The sequence below is a fragment of the Oncorhynchus mykiss genome, chromosome 29, assembly GCF_057628025.1.
Source record: "Oncorhynchus mykiss isolate SJ-2025 chromosome 29, ASM5762802v1, whole genome shotgun sequence".
NCBI lineage: Eukaryota > Metazoa > Chordata > Actinopteri > Salmoniformes > Salmonidae > Oncorhynchus > Oncorhynchus mykiss.
In genome coordinates this window covers 21427196-21449037 of record NC_143050.1, presented here as the reverse complement: position 1 = coordinate 21449037, position 21842 = coordinate 21427196, and the positions used below count along the sequence as shown (strand labels likewise).

At 44.7% G+C, this 21842-nt stretch overlaps 1 protein-coding gene and 1 long non-coding RNA gene across 2 annotated transcripts in view; one reads left to right on the top strand and one right to left on the bottom strand.

The window, feature by feature from the left end:
* LOC149970387 (uncharacterized) overlaps positions 1-21842 on the top strand; it is a 45681-nt gene that overhangs the window by 824 nt on the left and 23015 nt on the right. The gene's annotated exons all lie outside the window — the stretch shown is intronic.
* Positions 1-21842, bottom strand: part of LOC110509886 (guanine nucleotide-binding protein G(z) subunit alpha) — a 51191-nt gene that overhangs the window by 14686 nt on the left and 14663 nt on the right. The gene's annotated exons all lie outside the window — the stretch shown is intronic.

The window sequence follows — 21842 nt, the reverse complement described above, 5'->3', positions numbered from 1 at the left end:
CTGTGCTTTAACCTCCAGTTTGTGATCCTACAGGAGCACGGTTAAGAAAAACAGTCAATTCTCTCAGCTTTGGATATCTAGCCTACGACAGAAAACAAACAGATTGCCTTCAAAAATGCTGTCTACAAAATGCTGAAAACATATGGATTATTAACATTTGCTTACATTTTGAAATTCTAGTGTGAATACACTGCATGTAATGTGTTGAAATACTGCACATACATTACAGTGAAAGGGCTGCATTCAGTGCTCGGACAAGTTGAGAGTGAGCTTACGCCCATGGGACTCTGTGATAAATAGATGCACATTGTGACAGGACAGGCCGTATGGTATTGGCTGTGTAACAAATGTGAAATCACGCTGTGGCCTAGTTTTGTTGGCCAGACTACACTCCTCGGACCTGTCACAGAGCGAGAGAGAGAGAGAGAGAGAGAGACCACATTTCCCAAAGCTGTCAGTCAGTGAGGTCCACTCTTGGAAAGACTGTCTGACACAGCAGAACAAAGAAACAACAAAGCATCACACAACACAAACAGAGAGAAGAGTATTGTTCTTCTGCTTCAGGCACCTGATTGCACCAGCTCTCAAAACGGCAGAGCCAGCCAAACCAGTTAGAAAGTTGCACATCACTGATTTTTCAGAGGCCATAAAAGGAGTTATTACAACAAACGGTGCAAGAGATCATTTCGTTCTAGTCGCCCGTACTGCCTCCTCTGAGGTAATGTCTCTTCAGATAACTGGGCACTGGGCTGCAGGTAGCTTACAGGTTAAGAGTGTTGGGCCAGTATCCGAAAGATTGCTGGTTCAAAATCTATTTAAAAAAGATGAGCAAGGCACTTAACCCTCATTGCTCCTGTAAGTCCCTCTGGATGAGAGCATCTGCTAAATTACTAAAACTTAAAAAATGTAAAATAACTGCTGAGGAGGTGGTGTGATGTGTATTTTCTCATGATTATGCAACAATAACCCACATTTAATTCAGGCTCTTGTGAATGAGATCACCCATGTCCCTCTGAATGTACAGAATGTCATACACTTGAAAATCAAATCAAAAATCAAATAAAATTGGTTTTGTCACATGCGCCGAATACTAATAATTGCTCCTGTAAGGTCTAATTGCTTACAGGAGCAATTAGACCTTATAGTGAAATGCTTACTTACAAGCCCTTAACCAACAATACAGTTTGAAGAAATATAAGTATTAAGTAAAAATCGATAAGTAAAAACTTAACAAATAATTAAAGAGCAGCAGTAAAATAAGCGTAGCTATATACAGGGGGTACCGGTACAGAGTCAATGTGCGGGGGCACAGGTTAGTCGAGGTAATTGAGGTAATATGTACATGTAGGTAGAGTTAAAGTGACTAGGCATTGATAATAACAGAGAGTAGCAGCAGCGTAAATGAAGGGGTGGGGGGGGGGCAATGCAAATAGTCTGGGTAGCCATTTGATTAGCTGTTCAGGAGTTTCATGGCTTGGGGGTAGAAGCTGTTAAGGAGCCTTTTGGACCTAGACTTGGCACTCAGGTACCGCTCAATTTTTAGGGCCTTCCTCCAGTGATGTACTGGGCCGTACGCACTACCCTCTGTAGTGCCTTGCAGTCAGAGGCCGAGCAGTTGCCATACCAGGCAGTGATGCAACCATACCCTCGATGGTGCAGCTGTAGACATTTTTGAGGATCTGAGGACCCATGCCAAATCTTTTCAGTCTCTATAGGCTTTGTCGTGCCCTCTTCACGACTGTCTTGGTGTGTTTGGAGGGTGGTTGGGTTTATTTGTTCAGTTACATAAAGTGCATGCATTTCTAAACGGTAAAACAGGTATGAAAATACCCTCAAATAAAAGGTGACATTGTTCAGTTGACCAGTTAAATGTACATGTAGGCCACTGACTTGATGGCATGACAAGGTATGCATTATGCTAATGTAAATGCATAAACACCAGGGGAAGTATGAGGCACGAGGTCGGTCGGCAGGCCTTCCATTCCAAACATGCAGCTAGTCAGGTATAAAATAGGCACACCGCAGCGCCTCCACTGCTCACGGAACGACAGAACTGCTTTCTGATACACAGAAGAGCACCTTTGCTCGCAAGGCATGTGTTAAGTGTTAGTATCACTTCACAAACATGATATCAGTCAAGTACAATAAACCTACCCTTTCAAATCCATATGAAACTGTAGTATTTGAAACAGTATAACTGGATGCACTTCAAACCCTATTACCCAGAGCACACGTCACCAGTTCACTGAATCAAGGACAGTAGTTTTGATGTGGAAAATAATGACGTTGTGTGCTGTAGTGAGGGTGTGTCCCTTTAAGAGTAAGAGAGAGGAGGGAGAGGGAGCCCTGAAGGGGCCGTGGAGAGAGGCCAGGCCAGACCCCATGTTTAATGGTGAGCACTGAGGTAATGTGATAGTCAGGGTGAGACCAACTCTGTCACTCTCTCGCCTCTCCTTCACCGCTAGTTGCACACGGCACAATGGATTCCTCTGCCCGAGCTCTCCCAGTATTTCTAATTCACTGTGCCGCAAATAATTACAATATCTAATCATTATTAGAAATTAGCACATGTACATGTGTACATGTGTACATGTACATGTAGTCGAGGTCTGTCACAGTTGTATTTCTCTCATGATAGTGGAAAGCACCAATTTGCCATCAGATACAGGTCAATCATATTAGATTGGCAGGTGATGTTAATCCTCAAACAACTGGGTAATCTAAGATTCCTGGTTAACAGACATAATGCATGCACATGTCTATATTATATCCTCGTAGGCATATCTTAATTTGACCAGTTTCTCATAGCAGAAAAATAATCCTGCAACAACATGAATTATTAAGTGATAATAATAAATATACATTGTTGTAGGGGTTAGTACATTTTTGGTGAGGATAAATTAAATTAAACTTTTTAAACCTCTAATATACTACAATTTGCATTTCCTGTTGCACAGGAAAATTATCCCGGACAACAGAGTGATCAAATTAAAATAGTACATTTGTACAATATGTGCATACTCTGTAAAACCCATACATGCATGACATTGCATCAGCATGTGTACATGTTCAGATCAACACTTGAGGCAGAATACATCACGGCCGATTGGTGTGTTGCCGGTGTTTTTCAATTTGTTTGGCATGTGAATTTGTTGTTTGTTGAAAGCCTAATCTATGGCGCTTTTATTTTTTCATATCGTTTTGGGTTAGCGTTTGGATTAGCGTTTTCATTGTACCACACACCCTTAGTTACAAGCTAGCATCGTAGTTAGCCCCTGTGGCTGGGACCTCTCCAACCTGACCAGAGCTTGGATCCTACTAGCTAGCAGGCTAGCAGTGCTAGACTACCAGTGTTTTTATACATGACTAGGCCCAAATGCGATAGGTGCGAGATGATTTCCATGCAAGAATCAAGCAGCTATGAAAAGAGATTATCTGGTTGTTAGCTCAGCTGCGACAAAAGCAGAACCTGCTTTCAAACTTCACTGACCTAGCTAGATCCCAAGCAAATCGCATCTTGGACTTTAGTGCCTCCTACAGCCAGGGTGCCACCGGACATATGGTAAGCTCAACTCCGCTGCCCAGGGGAGAGACTGGTCACTACCCTGGTGTCAAAAGTCGGGAAGGAGGCAGTCTGGCTGGCCTCCATCTATCCTGGAAGATCTGATCCGGCTATCAAACAGTTTTACCCCAGTGGAGGTGGACCTAACGGCCCTGGGAGACAGCTCTGATCCTGGAAATTTACCAACAGCCGGCCAGTGGCTACAACATATCTGTCCATTCCACCAGCCTACCGCACCTCCCAATGCCATCCACTGCTGCAGGTGTGTGGAGTCAAGCTAGCAGGTGTGTTCGAGCTAGCCTAGCTCGAAGCCCCCACCCCCCCTTCTACTCCATCATGACCACCTTCATTGTCAGGACTCTGGCATCATTACTGAGAAAAATCAGAAGTGATTCTTCTAAATAGCATTTGGTCTGGTTTCAGGCCATAGCAACATTTGCAGTGTCCATACAGTTAAAGATTGTCTGCAATCGGTATGGATCAGGCGTCATGTAATTGGTTTGAAAATTGACAGACAGGACACAATGTTTTTTGCTGACAGTGTTAAATCAGGTTTCCTTGATATTATGAAAGGAAATACATTTTAGGTCCTGTAATTTTTACTGTCTATATAAACAATGTTGGTCTATCTGGTAAAAATGGTTACATGCAGATGTATTGTATTGTAGCAGTTTCAGCGCCGGGCAGGGTTTACACATACAAACACACTACACCAGTTAAACCTGTTTATTACTAGCAGGCTTTGGCAGCATTCTTGATATACAAAACCCAAAACAAACTAAGTAAACACTTTGCCACCAGTGGAAGGTCCTCCAAGCTTTGTCTTTGGGGGTCCAATCCTTGTTGAAATCATAATTTCCTTCTTTAAAACCTCCTTCTCCACTGTACGCTCTGTCTCTCCAATAACCTCCTACTCCTTCACCTGCCGGGGCAAAGAAAGAACTCAGGGCACGGGTAGGTAGAGGAACGGATTGGTTTCACCCGTCTGCAGTTTGGCTATGATTACAACTAGAGACAGGTGTGGCTGTTCTGCTGCAGTCTAGAGGTTTTCCCTGAGCTGTCTGTGGTTCTACCTTTGGGGAATAGGATGGAGGATGGAAAGGATGGAGGCTGAGGAATCACCGGGTGATCCGGGCGTTAATGTCTTTATTCTGCTTCATCCAGGTAAGGGGAGCGTGATCTGTCATCAATAAAAACTTGCAGCCCTGAACATAATATTTCAAGGACTCCAGAGCCCATTTGATTGCCAAACACTCTTTTTCCACTGTTGCATACTTGGTTTCCCAGGGAATCAATTTACGGCTAATGTACAGTACAGGGTATTCCTCTTCATTAACTTCCTGCGAGAGTACAGCTCCAATTCCAGTGTCCGATGCATCTGTCTGTATAACCAGAGGCTTCTAAAAATCCGGCGAATACAGGAGCAGTGCATAAGGCAGTTTTCAGTTTCTGAAATGCCGCTTCGGCTGCAGGGTTCCACTGTACCATGGCAGGTTGGGCCTTCCGGGTCAGGTCAAACAGGGTTCCTGAAATGTTTGCATAATCCTGGATGAAACGTCTAATAACCGGTTATTCCCAGGAACCGGTTATTCCCAGTTACTTATTCACTGGGCGAGGTCAATTCTGGATCACAGTGACCTTCTTCTCTTGTGATTTGATCAACCCTTGCCCTATGGAATAGCCCAGATACTTTGCTTCACTTACCCCCAGCATGCAATTCTTTGGGTTGGCTTTGAGTCCTGCTTCCCAAAGGGCATGTATTACTGCTGTTAATCGGATTAGGTGCTCCTCCCATGTTTGGCTGTAGATTATCACATCATCCAGGTAGTCTGCAGCATACGATTGAGGTGGCCGCAGAATGCGGTTCATCAGCCTTTGAGACATGGCAGGGGCTTCATGAAGTCCAAAGGGCAGTCCCACATATTGGAACAGGCCGTCTGGAGTCGAGAATGCCGTCTTCTCACAATCTGCAGGGGTCAGAGGAACCTTGACCTAACCTGCCTTGGTTAGGTCAAGTGTACGAACGAACCGGGCATTTCCCCATTTTTTTTATCATCTCAGCTATTCTCGGCATGGGATAAGCATCAAATTCCAAAATGACAATCAATTTACGGAAGTCATTACAGAATCGTACTGTACCATCTGGTTTCAACACCAGGTCTATTGGGCTGGACCACGCACTGTGTGACTCTTCAATGACTTCCAGCTCCAACAAATTCCCCACTTCTTTAATTGCAGCTCTCTTCGCTTCTGGCACCCGGTAAGGTTTTTGATGAACCCTTATCCCCGGAGGCGTGAGGATGTAATGTAGGATGTGATGGGCATGTGCTGGTAAGGACGAAAACACATCTTTATTTTTCATAACCAACAAACGTAACTCTGGGAAGGTGATACATCTCCGAGGGTAATATCTTCCAGCAGGTTCTCGGGAAGAAGGGGAAGTGGCCGAAAGTACTGATGTCTGTATGTTTGTTTACCTCCCCCCACCATGCTTCTTGACTTACCCACTTTTTTTAACAGGTTAATATGATAAACCTGTTCTGGCTTCCTTCTCCCTGGCTGATGGATGAGGTAGTTCATAGGCCCCATTTTCTGCAGCACCTCGTAGGGACCCCGTCATATGGCCAGGAATTTACATTCCGTCCTGGGTACTGACACCATAACCCGATCCCCTGGGGTAAACTCTCAGGGTTGAGCTGGACTGTGGCTATACACTCGACTCTTGGGTCTGCTGTAAATGTTCCTTCACAATGTGCATTACACTGTTTATGCGTTCTCTCATTTATTTTATATATTCTATGACAGTGTTGTGGGGGCTGGGCTGTTCCCAGTTCTCCTTGGTCACATTTAGCAATCCTCTGGGCCTGTGGGAAAACAATAGCTCAAATGGGGAAAAGCCAGTGGATGCCTGGGGTACCTCTCTTATGGCAAACATCAAAAACAGCAGCAGCTGATCTCAGTTTCGCCCATCCCGCTCCATGGCCGTCTGAGCATAGATTTCATGGTTCTATTAAATCTCTCGACTAGGCCGTCAGTCTGGGGGAGGTGCTTCAAGTGTGTAGTTGTTTGATTTGAAGCAATTTACATACATATTTCATCACCTTGGACATGAACACCATAGCTTGGTCCGTCAGGATTTCACGGTGTTAACCTACCCGGGAGAACATCTGTAGCAGCTTTCTGGTGATGCTCTTGGTGTTGGCACTACGCAGGGGAATAGCTTTGGGATACCTGGTGGCATAATTCACCACGACCAGTATATGTTGAAAACCTTTTGCAGACCATGGTAAATGGTCCAGTTAAAGCCATAGCAATTATATTGAATGGTGTGTCCATCGCTGGCAACTGGATTAACGGATTTCGTAAATCAGGAAGGGGTGAGATTCTTTGACAGTCAGGACACCCCTGGAAATACCTTACAACATTCGTATACACCCATGGCAGAAGAAGTGTTGTAACACCCGTTCTTGTGTTTTGTCTCTCTGTAAATGTCCTCCCATCAAGTGGCTATGGGCCAGGCTCAGCATTGTCTGCCGAAACGGGGTTGGAACCAACAGCTGCTCCACTGTGACGTAATTGGACTTCGTGACCTGGTATAAGAGATTGTTTCTCATGGAAAAATTAGGAAAAGTGAGTACATTAGCAGGATTTATATACCATCTATTACCTTGACATTCTGTCTGGCGTTCTGTAGCGTGGGGTCTTCCAGCTGAGCAGTACTAAACTTTCCTCTTTACTGTGTTATCTCGGGAGGAAAAATCTCATTGGCATAAGAATTTCCAGGCCCCTCACCGTGCGCTTCTTCTTCCTCCTCTTCCACCATTTCTGGCCCATTTATCCCCACTCGGATTCCTACCTCTTCGTCATTTCCTTCCCCTTCTTCTCCCAGGAGAAATCGAATATCGGCTACGGGAGTCGGGCAGGTAAGAACCAATTTGTTAAAATGTTCCTTTCATAGGTCAGGGAGTTCTTGTTCTTCTATTATTTTCACTGGAAAATGTAAATGGACCTGGTTATGCCCTATTACTGGCACAGCCATCTCCTTTGTCCTATAGTCTTTTACACAATTCTTGAAAATATGGACAGTCGCCACCCAGTAGCATGGGATATGGTAGGTTTTCAATCAACTCTAGGTTACCTCTGAACCGCCCTCTGCTGGTGTTAATCTCTACATCTGCGGTTGGGTACGTTTTGGTGTCAGCATGTACACAGGTGATGTGCATGGTTGAAGCGGCAGTCCTCTGCAACTGCGTTAGTAGTGAAGGCATGATAAGGGAGACAATGCTCCCGGAGCCTGGAAGAGCATCTACTTCTTTACCTTGGACCTGTATCTGACTGAGGTGCGGGGGATGGCAGTGGGCTTGGACCTGTATCTGACTGAGGTGCGGGGGATGGCAGTGGGCTTGGACCTGTATCTGACTGAGGTGCGGGGGATGGTGGTGGGCTTGGACATGTATCTGACTGAGGTGCGGGGGATGGCAGTGGGCTTGGACCTGTATCTGACTGAGGTGCGGGGGATGGCGGTGGGCTTGGACATGGGCAGAAACGACATGGCAAAGGTGTAGATAAGAAATGTCGACCTGCATGGGTTCCTCCTTCTTGGGACAGTTCCATGCAATGTGTCCTATTTCTCCACAGCAGTAGCACTTCCGGGTGTCGGTATCAACCCCTCTATTCCTAGCCCTTGCTTCAGGTTGTAAAAAAAGGGTCCTTGCGCCCACATTCTCCAGACGCTCTATGGATTCTTTCTTTCCAAACCCGGGGAGTCTGCAGTTGGGATGTCTTGCTCCTTCTTTGAGGCCTCCCTTTTCCTGGGTGTTTCTGTCCAGTCAGCTGGATTTGAGCAGTTTGTCAGTTGCTCGACATGGCTTTAAACGAGGTTCACCACTCCATCCGCTGTGGTGGGATTGCCCTGGCTGACAACCTTCTTCAGCTCGTAAGGTAAGCCCCGGATGTAGTGGTCAATCACTATTCTTTCCACGATGACCCCAGTATAGAGGTTTGCAGGTTCAAGCAATTTTTTTTGCTAGGTGGACCAGGTCAAACATCTGTGACCTGGGTGCCTTCTCGGGTTGATACGTGGAAGTATGGAACCGCTGTGCCCTCAAAGAGACAGTGACTCCTAACCGTACAAATATTTCCTTCTTAGTACGGTTGGGAAACCGCTACAGTATGCTATTGCCCCCACGGTTGACCAGGCACTTTCGGAACTTCAATATGCCTTAATTGCTTTGCAGAAAGCCTTTGTTGATCTGAAATTGGTGCTTAATGCAGGTAAAGCCAAGTATATGTTATTCTCAATATCACGTTAAAATGTACCTGATGATTTATGCATACGTACATTGGATGATGCCCTCATTGATCTTGTCTCTGCTTATAAATATCTGGACATCTGGGTGATGGAAAGCTATCTTTTAAAAAGCTTATTGATGAGTTAGTTAAGAAATTAGGAATAAATATTTGGCTATTTTATAGGAATAGGTCATGCCTTTCATTAAATAGCAGAAAACAAATCATTCAATCAACATCCATACCGGTTATAGACTATAGCGATATTGTCTATATGAATGTAGCTACTGTACCACTGTATTGAAGCAATTGGACAGAGTTTATCACAGCGCACTAAGCTTTATTATGGGCGATAGTGTCAATAATGTATGTAAATGATCTCTTTTTCGTTATGTGTCGGACCCCAGTAAGACTGGCTGTCGCCATTGGCGTCGGCTAATGGGGATCCTAATAAATAAAATACATTCTGTATCAGAAAGTAGGCTGGCCTTCTTTGAAGTCTCTCTGAAGCGCTCCTGCATAAACTTGCGTCAAACCTTACTCCGTTAACATACAGACGTACGAGATATCAGACCCGAGCTGTGTTCAAATACCCATACTAACTGTATACTGTATACTACATACTTAAGGAGTATATACTACATACTTTATACTATTAGTTGATTTTAGTGTACTGTAAACGAACGATATCCTTTCAGTTGAGCGTACTGGCGCTATGCCTGTCTACCGGAGGTTGATGCTGTTGCTATGCACAATCTTGCTAGCTTGTTAGCATAAGAAATTACTTGCTAGACATCTTACGAAGGGTGTACTGTTGACTAACCCCATTCTGTACAAATTTACGCAACTGTGGTTTTCAAATGAGGCTGCAATGAAAACTAATGGGACTGTAGCAACTGTGTTGGCATCAATCTGGGGTGTGAATAACGTTTCTATTCAAGCATTGGTTGACATGGTAATGGCCCGATATTATTGGAGAAAAGTTGAAAAACTGACCCCTCCGATGCTGTACGTTAAATTGTGACGTGTCATCAGGGACAGGGTAGGGGGGATACCTAGTCAATTGTACAACTGAATGCATTCATTTTTTGCATCATCACTGCAAGCCATCATGACTCTCAAAAGTCGTTACTTCTGAAGATAACTTTAGCGTCGTCCTAAAAACCCGATTCAAATTTCGACACAAACCTTCAAATAGGTATGTAATTACACATTATGTAAACTCTTTATAGTGTTTTATTTACATTTGAGAGGTGATACGTTGGACAGATCGGGTGAATCTCGTCTTTCCCTATCACGCAGTAGGTTTAGCTTCCCCACCCATCATTTTTAAATAGACCCGACGGAGCTTACTGACTTCTTCAATCATGCAGAGATGAGCAGCATGAAGGTCTCAGACACAAATGAAACAACAACTCAATCTGACCATTTTACTTGCCCTAGCAGAGCTCGTTAGGATGTTTTCATGTTATCCAGAGCGTTGGTGACTGTTACTGTGCAGCTGGCAACAATTTAATAACGCATTTTTACTGACACCGGCCATATTCAATGGGTGTTGATCGTTCGTAAATTCATCAGTTATTCTGTGCTCTGGCACACTCAGACGAGAGTGCTCTGAAATCTTACCTAATTAACAAAGTCCATTGAGAAGGCACAACGACTTTACCACTTAGCTAAGTTAAAGAATGACATGAATAATCAAGTCAATAAACATTTGGTAGTTAGTTAGATTGTATATACTTAATATACGGTTAGTGGGGTTGGTATGAGTTTTCGAACACAGCTCCGGTCTCAGGGGATGCTAACTCTGGAGGTTAATATTATTAATATTATTTATGTTTTGCTTTTCGTGTATTGATGTTAATACAGGACTTAGCAAGACTCTTTTTTTTTATGGAAATGGAAAAATGTTGTATACGATATTCTTGAAGCAATTGTATTATTTGTGGTCCATGTCCTAATGTACAGTCAATTTCTGAATGAGCCATCTTTCTATCACTCTTTGTCACGTGTAGTGTGGTCATTGTATTTATTTATTATACAAATAACGAGGACTTTGAAAGAGGTTGCAAAGGGATCTGTCTGCTAGCTTATCTTTATCCAGTTGGCTGGGCTGAATTAAAAAGAGTTTGAAGAGCAAGACAATGAAAACCAAGCCAGAATTGAAGCACAAGCAGGTGCTATTTTTGTGCTAGTGTCATGCTTAGTGATTGCTAGACACAGGAGTAATGTTTTTGCTTAGGTCATTATGTTTTAAAAATGAAGGAGGAACAGTGGAGAGTGTGATTATTATTGAAAAAGGTTTTTGTGTAAGTACCAATAGTTTATAAATGAGTGGTACAGCTGTGTGTGTTCATGTTTTTAGGGGGACGATTTTGTATTTCGAGAGAGGTCATGTTAGGTGTTTAAGGTAGAGCAAACCTACTGTACTGTCCATTATCCAACAGCCAGACTCATATGTTTTGAAATATACTGTACATGCTTTTATTTTACCTTTATTTAACTAGGCAAGTCAGATAAGAACAAATTCGTATTTACAATGACAGCCTAGGAACAGTGGGTTAACTGCCTTGTTCAGGGGCAGAATGACATATTTTTACCTCATCAGCTTGGGGATTTGATCTAACAACCTTTCGGTTACTGGCCCAACGCTCTAAATAAGCGAAATACTGGTATACAGAAGTGCCGTTTTAAAAATCAGAAATTAATCTATAGATGTGGTGTTTTAGATATGATAAACTGTAGACAGCAGTCCTGGGCAGTTTTATCTCTATGGTCCTGAGTGCATTCAGCATGCAGCCCCAGGCCCAGGGTTACCAGGCCTACCTAGTATGCCACCAATTCATCTATCCTGCCACTGAACAGGCCTGGCTTTGAGCAATAAATAGATTGTTATGTAAGTTCTGACAAAAAGTGCAATGGCATCTCTGTCTTATTAATGAATGCCTTTGTTATGTAAAGCAGCTCGACAGCAGTTACGTTCTGCAATATGCCCCCATTCCCCCTTCACTCATGTCTACACATACGCATGCCCCCCTCTCCCCCTCAGACACACATATCCCCCTCTCCCCCTCAGACAAGCATGCCCCCCTCTCTCCCTCAGACATGCATACCCCCCTCACCCCAAACACACGCATACGCCCCTCACACACTCATACCACCCTTTCCCCCTCACACTGCATACCCTTCTCTTCCACTCACACCACATACCCCCTCTACCCTTTACACACGCAGACCCCCCCACGCACGCATACCCCCCTCACACACGCATACACCCCGTCTCTCCCTCACAATGCATACCCCCCACAATGTATACACCCGTCTCCCTCTCACACATGCACACACACTCATACCCCAGGCCTCTTCCCAACAATCAGTCACTGGTTACTTTACATCACGCTGAGGTTACCTCCCTTCCTCTCTCGCCCATTTCTCGCTTTCTCTATCCCCCCCCCATCTCTCTCTCTCTCTCAATTAGTCTCTCTCCCTACAGCTCCTCCTCTTTATCCCATCTCTCTCTTTCCCTACATCTCTCCCTCTCTCTCTCCCTACATCTCCCCCTCTTTCTCCCACCTCTCTCTCTCCCTACATCTCCCCCTCTTTCTCCCATCTCACTCGCTCTCTCTCGCTCTCTCTCAGCCAACCCCATTCCACAAAGACTGTGTGAAATAGCACTCATATCATTTTGCACAATGCTTATGCTTTTAATGTTCCATTTACCAATTGGTCCATGGCAGTGCAGGGACAGTGCTTTGGGAGAGATGGAGGGTAGAAGGTTTACTCCCTGCCGGAGGCTGGGGTTCCTGTGGTGACAGAGCAGCCTGGTAGACTGGGGGTACTGAGGACACCAGACTCACTGGTCAGTCAGTTACCCTCCCTGACCTGGCTCCCCTGGTAGACATGGAGACAATTGAGCTGAGCGACACATTTGCCTATAGAGTCTTCAACCATAATGAGAAATGCAGTGCAACCTAAATAGGTTGTGAGTAGGCTCAGGTGCGGTGCCAAGTTTAGCTTGGTGAACGAGATTATGGTAAAGAAAGGTGGGGGTGAAAGAAGAGCTGACCTGATGGGACTCCTGATCACTTACACCGATCAATGGTGTGCATGAGGCTGTCCAAACTGCCTTTGGCATTCATACAGCTGAATGTGGATCTGTGTGCCAATGAAACTGGTGCAGTTATACTAAGAAATTAGATCCATGCTGCTTGACATGTAATTTTACCTCTTCTTCTTTGTCGTCATCGCCAAACTAAAAGTAGGATGCCAATTAGATTGTTTTAATATTGAATTAAAGTGATTGAATTAGACCACCTTAAAAGTAATAAATGTTGAGTCAAAATCATAGCATCTTTCTTTCTCTTAGGCTACCAAGAAACCAGAGGAGGCTGGTGGGTGGAGCTAGGTGGAGGGCTCATTGTAATGGCTGGAATGGAATAAATAGAATAGAGTCAAACATGTGGTTTCCATATGTTTTATGTGTTTGATACCATTCCATTTATTCCATTCCAACCATTACAATGTGCCCATCCTTCTATAGCTCCTCCCACAAGCCTCCTCTGCAAGAAACTCAAGGATCTGTCTTAGAGTGGACTAAATCTGGACCTAATATTCCTGTGAATTCTAGCTGGTTGGATGGGAGGGCTGCAGGTGAACGTGTCAATAGACAGACAAGGACACAGAGACAATGGCTTGCCAGCCTTGTGACCAACCAACTGATCAGTAAAACCATTGTCAACAAACTAGTAATGCAATAAAAATTGTAAATCAAAACATTTACCATGAGACAGTTCTGGGCCTAAATCATTTATTTAGCCAACACAGGCCTTTTGTTCCAATAAATCAGTTAGTGAACAATGGGATGAGGCCATGCAATAATACTGAGCCACATATGTGTTGTTAATTTACTTAGAAAAAGCAGGGCCCTGGAATTTCCTGTTCTGTAGAAAATTACTAATTTGTATTGAAGACACGAGTTTTAAATCTTTCTCGCACCAAGCTAGGGATTGTGAGGCACACTGTGACGTCTGACTGGTTGATGGGGTACACATGACTTAAATCAGCCATTTAATTGTTCCTGAGAACTTAGCTCACAGCAAAGTACTCTGGGACTGGGAGGCAGAGGAAGAGAAATATAAAGTTAAGAGAAGGACAGATGGCGAGAGAAAGAGAGAGAGTGGATGAGGAGGGGTAAAGTTAGTAGCACTTAGCACTTATTTTAATAGGAGTGTTTACTATAGTTGTTTAGTGACGCATGTACGACATAGAATGGCAAATATTTACAATAATTTAACAATCCTAAAACTCACTCCTCCCACATCTATCTAAAGTACAGTCTCTGTTCACTCAACTAGCTAACTTGCTTGCCAAATTACCATTAAGAAGTTAACCTATTACTTACACAAATGCAATTGAAACTGAGAAAATCCCACTAACCTTGCCAGACAGTAAGCAGTGGTCTTAGTTCTAGAGCCTGGGTGGGGAAAAACGCCTTATCAGTGGACAAGTGGGTGGTCACTGTGTTTAAAGGTCCAAAAGGTCTGGATTATTAACAGCATAATGCTGCTAAGAATCATATTTAACAGTTGAGGGATTAACCTACAGTTTAATAACAGTGTAAATCGGTGTTTAATAATAGAAGTGCTGGATTCCGGGAACTTAGAATGAGCTAAACTGAAGTAGCTAGAAGAAAACAATACATAGTCACAAAACTGGCAATTTAAATAATGATTAACAAACTGGTTGAGTAAAAAGTACGGATATTGACATTGTGGTGGAAACTTTCGATGATGAACTGAGGCAGCGAGAGTTACATGGCTGATACTGGAACACTGAGTAATCACTAATTATTAATGCATCGCCTGCATTGTGCTGCAAAATTCATTAACCGGAGATGATTGATTTACAGTATTTGGTTAAAGAACTAGAGGAGGAATGACCCATGACCACCCTAGACATTCCAAGGCATGAATCAATTTTAGGGTTTCATTAGCGCTGGATTTTATTATAATTCAAAATGTATTGAATTTGATCCAATAGATCGAAATGCTCAACCAAGAATGTGTTAAAATAGAGCTTTAAACTGAAGCAAAACCAAGCATACAAAACCAGCAGGCTCCTCTGCCGTCTAAAAACTCAGACCAGAACCAAAAAGTCAATATAATATCCCGCAGGCAGCAGAGAAACAGATCATTGTAAATCCACTACAGCCCTCCATCACAAGCAGACAGCACAATGTTCACCTGCCTCTGAAAATGATGACTGGCTTCATATGTTGAGTAAATGTGGACATTAAGTGAAAATGCTTTGTATTCTGGAGACAATTGAAGTACACATTTTCCAACCTAGAAAATGGTCTGTCTCGCTGTAGTGAGTCACTGCCGGTGAGCTCACTCGTACCGTCCTACGTCAGAACCATAGGAGATGTAGGTCGCAGACTGATTGATCTTCAGTGTTGCTTTATGCAAGATTGGGACTTTGGCCCAAATAGAGTTGTTGCTTCAATATGCTGGTTGGTTGGTGCTCTGACTGGTCCTGGTTTCCCTATAATGACCCAGACATGATTCCAGTTCATAATCCTACCTTCCTGTCCTTTGTCCTTGAGGAATGGAATGCTGCTAAAATACATCAAACCTTGGAAACAGGCCTCTATATACAACGCATTATCAGACATTAGTGTGACTGTCAGATACCCAGTAGACTTGGAATTTGCACAGATAGTACACTGAATCAAACTATACTATACATTTAGATCACAAATGCCAAATGAGTCTTCAAAAGCCCTAAAAATGAGTCCATCATCAGAACTCTGGGTCTGAGTTCTCTCTCCCACATGACAGTGAGAGGAAAGTGGGGAAGTGGAGAGCGGAGAGAGGGGGTTAGCAGATAACACCTTAACTACTCCAAGATGTGTCAGCTGACTTTCCACCCAGATTACCCAGAATTCCTGTCATATGAGGTGAAGCTCAGGGCCTCTGACAGTCTCATTCTATTCTATATGGATAAATGGATCAGAGCTGCAACCAGATCTGGGCCCTTGTGTTCAATCAGCAAGTTCAAGTCATTTATTATAATCATTAATTTCCTAAGCCTCCTGGGGTGCATCAGAGGACACCCAGAAGTTTCTTCCTTCCAGACTCGTTCCAGAACTTTTAATTGGCCTCAGGAAATCCCAGGCATCCTCCCCTGTTCTGGGAGCTGGGTGTGGGATGTGTGGGATTGGGTCATAGTGAGAGCATTTACTCCCCTATTGGGGCTGCTGGGATAGGACTGCGGGCCAACTTCACAATTACTCTTTCCTGCCAGGGATAACGTCATCGAGGGAATATTATCATGAGAATTCTTCCTCTTACCTCTTTTTTTCTTCTTCACTGTAACACTTAAATCAAACATTTCTGTCATAACATGTTTACAGCACAGACTGTTGTCGTAAACTATTGTTACACTTAGAATTACAATATAATTCATGTTTATGATTATCTTATGTAGAGATTAAGAGGGAACATTCAAATAAAGTGTTACCAAACCCATAAAACTTGTCTCACCACACACATCCCAAATACGGACGCACACAGAAAGCACACAGTATTAAGTAATGCTTCCTCCGCCAGCACGATGACTAAGCTTCTTTCAAAAACCCACTGTATGCTGTGGTCTTTTACACAACACACACGTTACCAAGTGCCCTAATAATAGCTATTTAAATGAATTATTTGATAAATGTCTTGGTTTTCAACCCCGGCAATCATTCAGTTGTTTGAGAACATTTGTGCATGGGCCACTTACAGTGTAGACTGAAGATCTGGCCTTGACCATTGTGTTTGTTCAACATTTGGTACACTCACTTACTCTTTTTCTGGGCCTGGGTATTTAGCTAAGAGGTCTATGCTTGGATACCCTTCGGTACACTGCTTGTATGGCCGGTGCTGACAATGGCACGTTTGTGCACAGGCAGAGCAGTAAGCCAGCCTTCTCAAGAGAAAGGATGGTACAAGGTGGAGATAGTCCAGCAAGCTGTGTGTATGTGTGTGTGTCAGTCTGTCTGATGAATGGAAAGGTACCTGACTCATGGAAGGGTGCTCTTATCCACAGAATATCATAAAAAGACTATGTTCCAGATGATCCATCTACATGGAGAGGCATCTCCCTCTTGTCCTCAGTCTAGAAAGTGTTCATGAAATGCTTGCTCGCCTGCATACTACCATGGCTTGTAGATACAGGCATTCTCTCTCCCTAACAAAAGGGATATATAGAAAGACAAGGCAAGAATGTGCTTGTTTTCTGCCTAAAAACAGGAATTGATGACTTCAAGCATGAATCCACAAAGTTTTACACTGTGTTTTTGGCCTTTGGTACTTCATCACATAGTGTAATGATCAATGACCTTGAGGAAACACAATTGCCTCCAACTTATGTGGACATTATTTCTGATGTGTACAAAGCCTATTTTCTCCAAGTTGTGTGTGGTCCGGTCTGGACCAACCGAATTTGGTCTTGTTTGATGTTGGATCTCATTCAAATAATAGCCCGTGTGTAGAATAATACCTACATATCCAAAGGAGGATATTGGATATTTCTACCTTTGTGTACCTATTTAGGATACAACACCATGAAGAGAATGACATTCATATCCAGAATTATGCATTTCTGTGTAGTACAGATCAGGGACCCATGATAAAATTCCATAACCGCAATTCTGTTACCGGGTGTAAATCCTCTTCACTTCTGTAGTTAAATAACCAAAATATATTTTTTCAAATTCAAGGTGTAATGTCATAAATTACACCCCATTCTTTTCTGCAGATATCCTTGAATCATAAGCAGCAGATCTTAACAGTTGTGGGAAAATGTGGTCACTTAAAAAAAAGAGGGATATTTTACTGAAATTCATTGCATCTGCATAGTTCTTGCACTTGTTTTTGTAAAATGTTCTGTGTAAATTGTTAAAGGTAGTCATTGTGCATAGAGATGTATGGTTTGTTAAACTTTGAAATCAATGTTTTTTGTTTGGCATACATTTTAAGTGAAAAATCTAAGTCTCAGCGCAATTCTGTTACAGTGGAATTGCCTTCTAATTAACACATGCACAAACACAGTTTCGTATTGGTCATGTCAAAAATGCTGTTGTTGCAACAGACTGGAAACTGTGGGGGAACCGTCATTTTGTGTCTGCTGTAAGCCACCGTCAGTTACATCCTGCAGTTGGTGGTTTCATCATTGGGGAAATGAGGAAAATTCATCTGAAATATAATGTAGTTTACGAAAGTTCAATCAGTCTGAATACTTGTTTAACTTCATCAAGCAGCATAACATAATTCACTCTGTTTCCTATATACTGGCATAGTTGTAATGCATGAATACAAAGGTATCCTCATTAGCATACCCAGCTAGCACATTTGGTTCTTTGGAAGTTGTGGGAACATACGTTTTTGGTTTCCCATTGGTTCTGGGAATGAAGCAATTTCTGGGAACGTACATTTTTAGGTTGCAAGGAGGTTCTTAGAATGTTTATCTATGGTTCTGTAACGGCCGTTGGTGGAAGAAGGTGAGGACCAAAGCGCAGCGTGGTACGGTACGTGTTCGTCATTTATTAAATAGAACTGAACACTAAATACAAAGTAACAAAAAGAACAACCGAAACAGCTCCGTCAGGTGCAAAACACAAAACAGAAAGCAACTACCCACAAAACCCATGTGGGCAAGAGCTACCTAAGTATGGTTATCAAATCAGAGTCAACGATAGACAGCTGTCCCTGATTGAGAACCATACCCGGCCAAAAACAAAGAAATACAAAAATATAGAAAAAGGAACATAGAATGCCCACCCTAGTCACACCCTGCGTGACAGTACCCCCCCTCCCCCTCAAAGGTGCGGGCTCCGGCCGCAAAACCTGACTCTAAAGGGGAGGGTCCGGGTGGGCCTTCTTACGGCAGCGGCTCGGGTGTGGGACGTGGACCCCGCTCCACTTCAGTCTTGGCCCACTTTAGGTGGCGCCTCTAGAACGGGGACCCTCGCTGCGGGCCCTGGACTGAAGACCCTCATAGAGGGCGCCTCTGGACTGAGGGGCACCTCTGGACTGAGGGGTGCCACTGGCGGCTCCGGACTGATGGGCGGCTCTGGCGGCTCCGGGCAGGAGGGCGGCTCTGGCGGCTCCGGGCAGGAGGGCGGCTCTGGCGGCCCCGGGCAGGAGGGCGGCTCTGGCGGCCCCGGGCAGGAGGGCGGCTCTGGCGGCCCCGGGCAGGAGGGCGGCTCTGGCGGCCCCGGGCAGGAGGGCGGCTCTGGCGGCCCCGGGCAGGAGGGAGACCTCGGCGGCCCCGGGCAGGAGGGAGACTCTGGCGGCCCCGGGCAGGAGGGAGACTCTGGCGGCCCCGGGCAGGAGGGAGACTCTGGCGGCCCCGGGCAGGAGGGAGACTCTGGCGGCCCCGGGCAGGAGGGAGACTCTGGCGGCCCCGGGCAGGAGGGAGACTCTGGCGGCCCCGGGCAGGAGGGAGACTCTGGCGGCCCCGGGCAGGAGGGAGACTCTGGCGGCCCCGGGCAGGAGGGAGACTCTGGCGGCCCCGGGCAGGAGGGAGACTCTGGCGGCTCCGGGCTGGAGGGAGACACAGGAGACCTGGTTCTGGGAACAGGCACAGGACTCACCAGGCTGGGGAGACATACAGACGGCCTCTTCCTTGGACGAGGCACCGGATACACAGGGCCGTGGAGGTGCACTGGCGGTCTCGACCGCATAGCTGGCCCCAACCATTCTGTCTGGATGCCAGCTTCCACCCGGCAAATGGGGGATGCTGGCACCGAGCACACCGGCCTGTGAATGCTCGGCCGAGACACAGTGCGCATCACCCCATAGCACGGGGCCTGATCAGTCACATGTTCGACCCCGTAAGCACGAGGAGTGGGCTCAGGTCTCCAACCTGACTCTGCCACACTCCCCGTGTGCCCCCCAATTTTTTTGGGGGGGGCTGCCTCTCGGGCTTCCTCGTAAGCCGTGTTCCCTCGTAACGCTGGTTCCCTTCTCCTGCTGCCTCCGCTCTCCTGGCTGCCTCCACCTGTTCCCATGGGAGGCAATCCTTTCCAGCCAGGATCTCCTCCCATGTGTAGGATCCCTTCCTGTCCAGAATGTCCTCCCATGTCCATTCCTCCTTTTCTCCACTCTGCTTGGTCCGTTTGTGGTGGGTAGTTCTGTAACGGCCGTTGGTGGAAGAGGGTGAGGACCAAAGCGCAGCGTGGTACGTGTTCGTCATTTATTAAATAGAACTGAACACTAAATACAAAGTAACAAAAATAACAACCGAAACAGCTCCGTCAGGTGCAAAACACAAAACAGAAAGCAACTACCCACAAAACCCATGTGGGCAAGAGCTACCTAAGTATGGTTCTCAATCAGAGACAACGATAGACAGCTGTCCCTGATTGAGAACCATACCCGGCCAAATACAAAGAAATACAAAAACATAGAAAAAGTAATAGAATAGAATAGAATGCCCACCCTAGTCACACCCTGGCCTAACCAAAATAGAGAATAAAAGCCTCTATGGCCAGGGCGTGACAGGTTCCCTGAAAGTTTTCCTGGGAGGTTTTATTGACATTCTGAAAATGGAAATTATAGGTTTATTTGAAGGTAATTAAATAATGTTTCAATAACACTGCTAGCTTAGTTTGGGTTAACTGTTTTAAACTCCTAGCACAGACAGGACATATGGAAATTAATTTGCTTAGGCATTATTCATGCATAATGCTGCCGGAGGGGATGGCTGATGTTTTACGGGCTCCTAACCAGCCGTGCTGTGTTGTTTGTTTTTTTTCGCATTGTTTGTAACTTATTTTGTACATAATGTTCCTGCTACCATCTGTTATGACCGAAAAGAGCTTCTGGACAACAGAACAGCGATTACTCACCTCGAACTGGCCGAAGATTGTTTTCTTTAATGAATCCAACACAAAGCATATACTGCTTTCTCAAGACCAGGACCAAATCCCCGTCATTCATGTGAAGAAAAGATGGAGAAAACGGGGCGGAGGCCGGGGTGCCTTGTGAGAATTCGGAGGCGAGTGTGTAAACCACCACTACCATCAGTACTATTGGCCAATGTGCAATCATATGAAAAAAAACTTGATGATCTACGATTAAGACTATCCTACCAAAAAGGACATTACAAACTGTAATATCTTATGTTTCACCGAGTTGTGGCTGAACGACGACAGAGATAATATAGAGCTGGCTGTGTTTTCTGTGCATCAGCAGGACAGAACAGCTATGTCTGGTAAGACGATGTGTGTGTCAATAAAAGCTGGTGCGCGATGTCAAATATTAAAGAAGTCTTGAAGTACTGCTTGTCTGACCACACTATCTAGAGTTCTCATCTATATTATTCGGAGCTGTCTATTTACCACCACAAACAGATGCTGGCACTAAGGCCGCACTCAACAAGCTGGATAAGGCCATAAGCAAACAAGGAAATGCTCATCCAGAATCGGCGCTCCTAGTGGCCAGGGACTTAAATGCAAGGAAACTTAAATCCGTTTTACCTCATTTCTACCAGCATGTCACATGAGCAACCAGAGGGAAAAAAACTCTAGACCACCTTTACACCACACACAGAGACGGGTACAAAGCTCTACCCGCCATCCAATTGGCAAATCTGACCATTATTCTATTCTGCTGATTCCTGCTTACAAGAAAAAACTAAAACAAGAAGTACCCGTGACTTGCTCAATACGGAAGTGGTCAGATGACGCGGATGCTACGCTACAGGACTGTTTTGTTAGCACAGACTCAAATATGTTCCAGGATTCATCCAATTGCATTGACGAGATACCACCTCAGTCACCGGCTTAATCAACAGTGGCATTGATGACGTTGTCCCCACAGTGACCATACATACATACATACATATCCCAGTGACGCTAGCCTACCACAGGAGCTAAATGCCTTTTATGCTTGATTTGAAGCAAGCAACACTGAAGCATGCATGCAAACACCAGTTGTTACGG